The sequence below is a fragment of the Mustela nivalis genome (genome assembly GCF_964662115.1).
Source record: "Mustela nivalis genome assembly, chromosome: 6".
NCBI classification, from domain to species: Eukaryota; Metazoa; Chordata; class Mammalia; order Carnivora; family Mustelidae; genus Mustela; species Mustela nivalis.
This window is the reverse complement of record NC_139025.1, coordinates 105,150,594-105,161,703: the sequence shown is the minus strand read 5'-3', so window position 1 is coordinate 105,161,703 and position 11,110 is coordinate 105,150,594.

The following is an 11,110-nucleotide window of genomic DNA, read 5'->3' as shown; positions in this document are numbered from 1 at the left end:
ATTGTTGGATGATATTCTCAATAAACCAAAAGGGTCACTAAATCAGAGGCCACTGACTGAAGTATACAGGTGGCAATAAAATAACCTAATTCAAAATAATGTCTAAAAGATGTAGAGTGAGCAGGCCCAATGCAAACACAAACCATGAGTGTCTGTGCACTGGGACAAATGTAGGTACAAGTGTGATGACTTTTCACGGTCAAAAAGAAAAAAGGTAACACAGTAGGAATTATCATAAATCTGAAAATTAAATTTTGTTGAGCCAGCCAGTCATTTACTTTCCATTCTAAGTGTTTGTCTGATAAGAAACTGTCAATTAGCAATATGAAACCACCACATTAAGAAAAAAAAAAAAAACAACTTTCTAAATACAGTGACTTCTCTAGTCAATACATTTAGATTCTCCGTAATAAACGCAAAATAATGCTTTCTGGCACAAAATTGATAACATTGTTGCCAAAGGCAAAGAAGAGACCCAAACTATAGAAACACCCTTCAAGTCACTTTCCTTACAGCACAAAAAAATATGTGTTACTCCTGGAAAGCTTATAAATGATCCCTAGTACAAAAAATACTACACTTAGAAGGAAGAACAGCTATTGGAAAAATTCCTTTATCAAATGATACAGATGGACATAGTGTAACAACCGTAGTATATACAATGTGAAAGAGCAATCACTCCCACATTCAGGTCGCAATTGGAAAAAACTGGTGATATGCAGTGCACAAATCAGGGCTTGCCAAGATGATGGTATATGTAGGAGGGACAAGTGCTTGATAAGCTTTTGTTTTTTGATCACTATAAAATGCACATACAGGAAATTAGATCATGGCATTTTGAACTATGATAAAAATGGAAAAGGAGCATTATGATAAATATGGTGGAGGACCAGACATGGATGCAACCAAAAAAGGCACTACTACCTACACACAAAGAATGTTTCATCTGAACACCCACCCAGAGACTAATTTATTTAAAAAAGGCAATTAGGAGCAAACATTCTTCCTTCTGACCTTGATTCCTTCCTGAAGAAAATACTGACTTCTGTGACTACAAGCAAATCAGAGCCACCAATGTCTACTCTGCTACTCCAGTCTTCCAATCTGTTACACGAAGAAACGAGCAGCAGGTAAAAGAATGTTCTATGCTGACATATGTTTGATGTGAAAGGAAAAGGTATGAACCCAAGTTTTTAAGGAAAGGGGTATAGCTTACACTTACCCAAAGCACTCTTGAAAAAGAAGAGTAAAGTCAGAAGGCTTACTGTGACTTCAAAGCTTACAATAAAGTTCCAATAATCAAGACAGCCTGGTGCTGGTAAAAGAAACATGTAGATCAGTGGGGTAGACGAGAAAGCCCAGAAATAGACTCACACTTATGCCATCAACTGATGTTTTAAAAAACATTTTTATGTTGCAATAAAATTCACATACCATAAAATTCATTATTTTAAAGTGTATAGTTTTAACACATATGATTTTTTTCAATATATTTGCAATGTTGTGCAACTATCCCCATTCCCTAATTCTGGAAGGTTTTTATCATTCCAAAATAAAATCTATACCTACTTGTTCCCTTCTCTTTCACCCCCTAGTAACCACTAATCTAGTCTCTGTCTCCAAGGATTTGACTACCCTGTACATTTCATATAAATGGAATCCTATAATACGTAGACTTTAGTGTCTGGCTTCTTTCAATTAGTGTAATATCCTCCAAGTTCATTCATGTTTTAGCATGTATTAGTGCTTATGCATTCCTTTTTTATGGTTGATAATATTCCACTACATGGACATACCACATTTGTTAATCTGGTCATCCGGTTATAGACATATGAGTTTTTCCACTGTTTGGCTATTATCAATAATGGTGCTATGAACATTTGTTTTTATATGAACATATGTTTTCAATTTCTTGGGTATATACCTAAGGAGAGAAATTCATGGATCATATGGGAACTCTAAGTTTAACTTTCTGAGGAACTGCCAAACTGTTTTCCATTTTACATTTCCAACTATACCATTTTACATTTCCAGCAGCAATGTATGAAAGCTCCGATTTCTCCAAATCCATGCTAATACTTCTTATTTTCCATTAAAAAATTATTATGATTACAGCCACCCTAGTGGGCATAAAATGGTATGTCATTATAGTTTTGATATTCATTTTCCTAATGGCTAATGACATTGAGCATATTTTCATGTGACTGTTGGCTATTTGTATATCTCCCGTGAAGAAATGTCTATTCAAATTCTTTGATCATTTTTAATAGGGTTATTAGGTTATTTTTATGGTTGGTTATTAGGACTCTTTAAATGTTATGGGTATTAGACCCTTATCAGACATACAATTTACAAATACTTCGGTTTTGTAGGTATCTTTTCATTTTGGGGATAGTGTCCTTTGATGCACAAAAGTTTTAAATTTTGATTAAGTCTAATTTCTATTTTTTTCTTTGGTTGTCTACTGTTAGTATCATACCTAAGAAACTATTACTTGATCTGAGGTCACAAAGACTTTCATCTATATTTCCTTTTAAGAGTTGTATTGCTTTTAGCTCTTTAAGTCTTTGATTTTTTTTGAATTAATTTTCACATATGGTGGGCGGTTGAGATCCAAAGTCATCCATTGCATGTGGATGTCCAATAGTCTGGACACCATTTGTTTAAAAGACTGAATGATCTTGGCAACCTTGTCAAATATCAACGGGCCATAGATATCTGAGTTTATTTTTTGACTCTCACTTCTACTCCATCAATCTCTTTGTCTATCCTTCTGCCCGTAATGCCCTGTCTTTCTAGTAAATTTTGAAATCAGAAAATGTGAGTCCTCCAATGAGTCTTCCAATCTTTTTCAAGATTTTGGTCATTTGGTGTTCCTTGCATTTCTCCATGAATTTTAAAATCAGCTTGTCCATTTGTGTAAAAAATGCAGTTGGAATTTTGATAGGGATTGCATTGAATTTGCAGATCAAGTTGGGGAGTATTGCCATGTTAACAATATTAAGTCTTCCAATTCATTAATATAGGATATAATTCCATTCTTGTACTTCTTTCAGCAGTGTTTTGTAGTTTTCAGTGTACTTACTTGGTTAGACATGTAGTTCCTTGGTTAAACTTAAGTATTTTATTCTTTTTGATGGCATCATAAATTGAATTGTTTTTGTGACTTCATTTTTTTAATAGTTTACTCCAAGTATATTGAAGAACAACTGATATTTTATATGGATCTTGTAGCCTGCAACTTTGCTGAATTTATTCATTCATGTCAATATATTTTTTTTATGGATTCTTTAGAGTTGTCTATATATAAGATCTTGCCATCTGCAAGTAAAGATCATTTTACTTCTTCCTTTCTTTCCTTTTTTTTTTTTTTAAGATTTTATTTATTTATTTGAGAGAGAGAGAGAGGATGAGAGGGGAGAGGGTCAGAGGGAGAAGCAGACTTCCCGCGGAGCTGGAGCCCGATGTGGGACTCGATCCTGGAACTCCAGGAACATGACCCGAGCAGAAGGCAGTGGCCTAACCCACTGAGCCACCCAGGAGCTCCTACTTCTTCCTTTCTTAATAAAATGCCTTTTATTTCTTTTTCTTGACTAATTGCTTTGGCTTGAACTTCCAGTATAATTTCAGATATAAGTGTCAAGAGCTGACATCCTTTCATTATATATATTAGGAGCAAAGTGTTAAGCTTTTCAACATTAAGTATGATGTTAGCTGTTGGTTTTTCACAGATAGCTTTTGTTGGGTTGAGGAAGTTCCTTTCTATTACCAATTGTTCAGTGTTTTTGTCATGAAAGGGCATTGGATTTTCTCAAGTGCTTTTTCCTGCATCTATTGAGATGATCATTCTTTTTTCTTTTTTCTATTTATATGATGAATTACACTGATTTTTGTATATTGAATCAACTTTGCATTCTTGGGATAAATCCCACATGGTCATGGTATACAATCCTTTTAATATGCTGCTGGATTCAGTTTCCTAGTATTTTTATTGAATATTTTCACATTTATGTTCACAAAGTTCTTTACTTTTCTTCTAAAACGATGTGTTTGTTTGGTGTTAGGATGGTATTGGCCTCACAGAATGTTAGGAAGTATTCTTTCCTCTTCTATTTTTTAGAATAGCTTGAGAAGAATTGGTATTAGTTCATCTTTAGGTATTTGGTTGAATTTAAATTCACCAGTGAAATCATTAGGTCAAAGGCTTTTCTTTGTTGGAATTTTTTTTTTATTACTAAGCTAATCTCTGTACTTGTTATTGGTCTGATCAAGTTTTCTTTTCTTCTCTTTCTTTCTTTCTTCTTCTTCTTCTTTTTTTTTTTTTTTGAGTTAGCTTTGGTAGTTTGTATGCTTCTAGGAACTTGTCCATTTCATCTAGGCTATCTAATGTGTTGGTAAACATACAGTTTTCATAATAATTTTAAAATTCCTTTATTTCTGTAAATTCAGTTTTGAGATCCCTCTTTTGGTCTTGATTTTAGTAATTTCTTTCTGTCTTGTGAAGTCTAGCTAAGGATTTCCCAATTTTGTTGATATTTTCAAAGGGCCCACTTTTGGCTTTGTTAATTTTCTGAACATGTTTTCTATTTTCAGTTTTGTTTATCTCTAATCTTCCTTTTAAATTTTATTTTATTTTTTTTTCAGTGCTCCAAAATTCATTTTTTATGCACCATACCCAGTGCTCCAAGCAATATGTACCCTCCATAATACCCACCACCAGGCTCACTATTCATTTCTTTTTCTTGCTCAAGGTTTAGAATGGAAAGTCAAAATATGGATTTGAGATCTTACTTTAATAGGGCTTTAAATCTATAAATTTCCTTCTGAGTACTGTTTTTACTATATCACATAAGTTTTCGTATGCTGTGTTTTTGTTTTACCTTATATCAAAGTGTTTTCTAGTACTTTTTCCCTGTAATCCATTGGTTATTTAGAACTATCTTGTTTGATTTCTTCATATTTGTGAATTTGCCAAGTTTCCTTTTTAAAGTGATTTATGATTGAATTCCACTTTGATTAGAGAATTTGCTCTATATGATTTTAACATTTTCACATTTACTGAGACTAGTTGTATGGTTTAATATATGGTCTACTCTGAAAAATGTTCCCTGTGCAGTACAGAAAAATGTATATACTGCTATTGTTGGATGGAGGACTCTATAGAGGTTAAAATGATTTTTTACAAAGGTACCAAAGCAACTCACTAAAGAAAGCAAAGTCTTTTCAACAAATGGTGATGGAAAAACTAGATATCCATATAGAAAAAAAAAATGAATCCCCCTTACACAACACACAAAAATTAATTTGAGATAGATCATAAGCTTCATGTGAATTAAAACCTTAAAATTTATAGTAGAAAATATAAGACAATATTTTTGTGACTTGGGGGTTGAAAAATTCTCTTAGGTAAGTCACAGAATATAATAATAATAAAAGAAAATAAAGATATGTTATATTTGATTGCAAAAAAAATTCTGTTCCACAATAGATGCTGTAAAGAAAATGAATAGATAAGACATAAACTAGGATAAAATATTCACAAATATATATCTGTCTGAAAATTGGTATTCAATGGACAGAATTTCTACAACCCAATAAAAATGGACATTGGTGGTGGGTATTAAGAAGGGATGTGTTGCATGAAGCACTGGGTGTGGTGCATTAACAAAGAATCTTGGAACACTGAAAAAATAAAATAAAAAGTATATCATGTAAATTAAAAAAATAAAATTAAATTTAAAAAAGGACAATTCACTCTGTATAAATTGAGTAAAATATTTGAACAAATATTCTACAAAGGAACATACACAAATGGCTAATAAGCAAATGAAAATGTGCTCCCAATCGTCAGGTAAATGCAAATTAAAGTCATAATGAGATACCACTACACACCACTAACATGGCTACAACTAAATATTGTCAAGGTTGTGAAGCAACAGAAACTCTCATGCACTGCTGATGGACTGTAAAGCGCTTTTATCATTTGGGAAAATAGTCTGGCAGTTTCTTATAAAAGTAAATATACACTGACATCATGTCCCAGAAACTCCATTCCTGGGTATTTACCCAAGGAAAACAAAACACATATCCACAAAAAGACTTATACCAAGAACACTGATAGCAGCTTTGTTCGTAACAGTTCCAAACTGGAAACTGTTGGGTGTTCATCAATGGAAGAATGGCTAATTAAACTGTGGTATACTTGTATAACATAATAGAGCACAGCAATAGAAAAGAATGGACTACTGATATACCCAATGGCTTGGATGAATATTTAAAACATTATGTTGAGTGAAAAAGTTCTTACAAAAAATAGTCCATTGTGTATTCTCTAGGCTTCCACTTATATAAAGCTCTAGAACAGGTAAAATTAATATTTAGTGAAAAAAAATCAGAATGTGATTGTCTCTGAAGGATAGGGATGGAATTGTCAGAAAGAGACATGAGGGAGCTTCTTGGGATGATGGTTCTTTTCTACATATCAATAGGAGTTTGAGTAACATAAATGTTTAAAGTTGTCAAAATTAATAGGATAGTATACTTAATATTTGTGCATATAATATAATGCATTTTATTTTTATAAGGAACTGTCAAATATTTTGAACTCTAGTTAATGATAAGCATATTGCAATTTACTTTGAAATAATAGAAAATGAGATGAATTAGTGGATGGGTAGAAGTATGAATAGATGGAAAGATATATGAAAAGGGGATATATATAGTACATCTAATTGAACATAATAATAACAATTATAAAAATAAAGACCAAACCTGGCTCAGTTTTACAAAAAAAAAAAAAAAAAAAAAGAAAGAAAGAAAGAAAAGGAAGTACAATAAAATGTTAACTCTTGAATCCAGATAATATATGAGTGTTCACAGTACAATCTCTGCAGCTTCTGTATGTTTGAAAATTTTCATGGTAGAATATTAAAAATATCGATTAAAAATAAATAAAATAATTGTTTTCATAATCCTCATAAAGACCATTTCTGGAGCACGTGGGTAGCTCAATCGGTTAAGTGTATGATTCGATTTCAGCTCAGATGATGATCTTAGGGTCCTGAGGTGCAGCCCCACAACAGGCTCTGTGCTTAGCATGGAGTCTTCTGGACATTCTCTCTTTCCCTCTCCCTTTGTCCTTCCTCCGCCATGCTCACTCTCATTCTCTCTCTTTCTAAATTAAATAAATCTTTTTTTTTTTAAAAAGACCATTTCTATGATTTCAGGTATTTAGTAATGTGGTTTTCTTAGCAATAATTTACATTTTTTGAATAAGAGAAACCTATCACTTCAGGGGTTTTTTAAAATGTTTTTTAATGTCAAGGATAAAAGTTAAGACATGTTACAAAGACCAGGTGGTAGAAATAACAGAATCACCAAGAATTTGGCATTTCCCATCACTTGATTTTCTACACTCATCAGAGAATGAGAACCATAAGGATACGCAGAAACATTCTCCAAAATCAAATGCAGTAAGAGCAAAATTGGGACTCCAGTTGCTGCTATGTCTCAAGTTGAAATATTCAACCTTCTGGGTTTTGAATATGATATGTTCATTGATTTAGCATCTGACTGAATGATAAAAGTAGTCTTCAGTGGGAAATCTCTTTATAATTTCTATGTCCATATTCAATCCAGAACCATTTGTCAGAGCCACCAAAAACTTGCTGCCATTCCTGACAACCTGTGACTGTAGATTTGGATTTTCTAATATAGTGAACAGAAAGAGCAAAGAGAGAAATTGACTGGTTACAGAACATGGCCTATGGCTCAAGTTATCTGTCAGCTATTAATTAATAGTCTTAGCCCAGGTTCCCTAGAAAACAGAGCCTAAGGCAAAAGATTATGTGCTAACATTTCATTGGGAAGTACAATTCCAAGGAATTAACAACGAGGGAAAAGGGAATTAAGAGAAGGAGAGAGATTAAATAAAGGAATACATAACTAAGATGGCCAAATTCCATAACATAGCTCAGTTGTTCATTCTTAGAGAGGTATCGTCAAGGCCATGTGCAACTTTGGTGTTTCAGAGCAATCCTAGGTGGGGGGAGGTCAAGAGAGATGGAACAAGGAGAATGGTTGACAAAATTAGCTTCTGGTTCCCTTTGCCTCCCCTCTTCTAGGGTCTGAAATCTACCTGAAATATGGCAACTTTCCTTTGGTCAAAGTCTCCATGGGTCCACTCAAGCCAGTGCGCAGATATGGAGTCCTCTCCTTGTCAGCTGGTACCATAAACAGGGACTCCTTAACTATGGACTTGGTGGCAGCAGCTAGGCTTTAGAATCTTAGGAATGGAGTATGGTGTGGATAGAGCAGCTTTCACCAGGAGGCAAGGCAAGAGGAATGTATGTAGGAATGGATACACACAGGAAAGTTTGTAGTGAGCCTGGTACAGATAAGTTGGTAATAGACAGACTATAAATACACACTTGACATAAAGCGGACTGACATAAAAATATCATTACTGCTTTCATTTTAAAATGTTAATATTTTATTATAAAATTTATGGTAAAGCTTTTAAAAATTAACCAAACATTGGTTGGGTTTTTATAAAAGTTTTTATTTAAATTTCAGTTAGTTAACACATAGTGTAATAGTAGTGGCAGGTATAAAATGTGGTGATGCAACACTTCCATATATCACCTAGTGCTCATCCCCACTTTGGTTGTTTTTATATATGAAGAATAGCCTTTGAGTGATACTCAGTGGCCAAAAACTGGAGAAATTGAGCTCTATACTGAAGTCCTTAATGTCTCATATGGAAAAATTCCTACGTCATAGAGTTCAATGTATTGGAAGAATCACAAAGCATTTTCCCCCATTATTTAGCCATATATATTTCAAAATTGTTTCAAGAGAAACAAAGATAATCATAGTAACCAAAGTGTTAAAGCATGCAAGTCTGTTGTAACAGAAATACTCCACAATAAAAGCTTCCTTTTCTGTTATCTGTGACTCCCAAGTTTTCATTTGTACACTTTTCTTTTCTTTATCTTTCCACTCTGCAATCTGGACAAATGCCTCAGTATTCTCTTTCTAGTTGCTAATTCTTTTTTCAGTTAGTGTGGTGTCTATTCTACTTCATGTGTTCTTCCTTTTCATGGCTGTATTTTTCATTTCCAGGATTTCTAGTTGGGTCCTTTTAGTCCTCTGTAAGTTCTTTACTGCATTTATGATTGCTGTTTCTCCTTAATCTTTTCATAGGTCTTACATATATTTGTTTGGAAACTGCTTTCAGAATCCTTTATAATATCCACCTCCTTGAAGTGAGATCATTCTGATTGATGAAGTATCCTTCATACCTCAGCTTTCCACATTAGATTTGATATTTTGCAAGCAAGTTCATTTTGTGTGCCAGTTTTGTTACCTTTTTCTCTTTGCACTCAACCTTCTCTACTGGAGTCTTTTTGGTTGCCTTCGTAGAGGCCCCCAACTTAGAGTCCCTAGTTCAGAAACAGGACTCATAGCTGGGACCCCCTTAACTCCATGGGACTATATCATTAATTACCTAGCCATTTAACAGACCCAGGTAGAAGTTTAAACCCTTTTCAGTCTCAGTTCACCCTGAGAGCCTCACCCTGTAACTTTTTCACAAAGCAAGTCTAAATAAGATCTATCACTATGAATGGGTGTAATTTGATTCCTTTCTCCTAGAGCAAGTCCTGGGTTGCCTTTGTCTGCTTCTATTCTGGAAGTCTAGTAGGACCAAGGTTTCAGCTCCCATTTTCTTCTGGACATTTGTGATCTACAGAAATGCTGGTCTAATTTTTCAGTGATAGGTCTTTTTAAATTATTTCAATGGAACTATATTATTAACCACTGTTATGCATTTGGAATAAGAGTGTGCACGTATAGGGCACCTGGGTGGCTCAGTGGGTTAAAGCCTCTGCCTTCCGCTCAGGTCATGGTCCCAGGGTCTTGGGATTGAGACCCACATTGGGCTCTCTGCTCAGCAGGGAGTCTGCTTCCCTTCCTCTCTCTACCTGCCTCTCTGCCTACTTGTGATCTCTGTCAAATAAATAAATAAAATCTTTTTTTTTTAAAGAATGTGCACATATAGATAGATTTCTGTGATAACACACCTGAGTATATTGAGTGAAGTTCAAAACTATGATATAAATTGCCATCACTGTAATCTGGAACATGTTAGATTATTAGAAATACAATTTTAGTATTAAATATTAAGTATTTTAAATGCAATACTTTTCGAATAAGAAATAAACTTTTAGGATGAAATCTAAGGGAGATAATTAAGAGAGTGCAAAACTTGTGTCTCCTATGATATTAATTACAGAATTATTTTAAAAAAATAAATAAAAAAGAAACAACCTGAATGATCAACAATGGAAGTCTGTAGGACTAATACATACACATGCAATTGTTATATAGTTATCACAGCAGTTTACCAACTGTTCACTTCTATGGTCCCATGTGTGTATTTGTGTATTTACTGAAAGGAGAGATAGCAAAATATTGACAATAAGACTACGGGATGATAGAAATATGAAATATGAATTTTAAAATTTTCCTTTTTAAACATGCGTTTGTGTTGTTTTGTTGTGTTTTCAACTCTGAAGTTTCTCAAGTTGGACGCTTTATTATCTGAGTTTCCATTGTCTTTTCTGTAAAATGGGAATAATAACAGTAAATTTTTCATAGTATTATTATGAGGGCTAAATGAGGTCATTTTTTTTAAGAGAGCAAGCACATGCATGCGAGTTGCAGGCAGCGGGTCAGAGGGAGAGGGAGAGAATCCCAAGCAAGCTGCACACCCAGGATAGAGCTCAACACAGGGTTAAATCTCAATACCCTGAAATCATGACCCAGAGCCAAAATCAAGAGTCAGCCACTTAACTGACTGAGCCACCTAGGGGCACCTAAATGAGATAATTTATAACCTTTAATTCTTTCGTGTCTTCGAGAAGTGATTTTGTTTCTTTAATGTTTTGTTTCCTTATGTGTAAAATAGGAATAATGATGCTAATTACCTCATAGTAATGTCAAAAGGATGGAATTCCAAAGAGTGATTAGTATAGCTTTTGCCACTGGTAGGTATTAGGTAGGCATTGGGTAGGTATTAGGTAATGTATGTTAGCCAACACTATTGCTG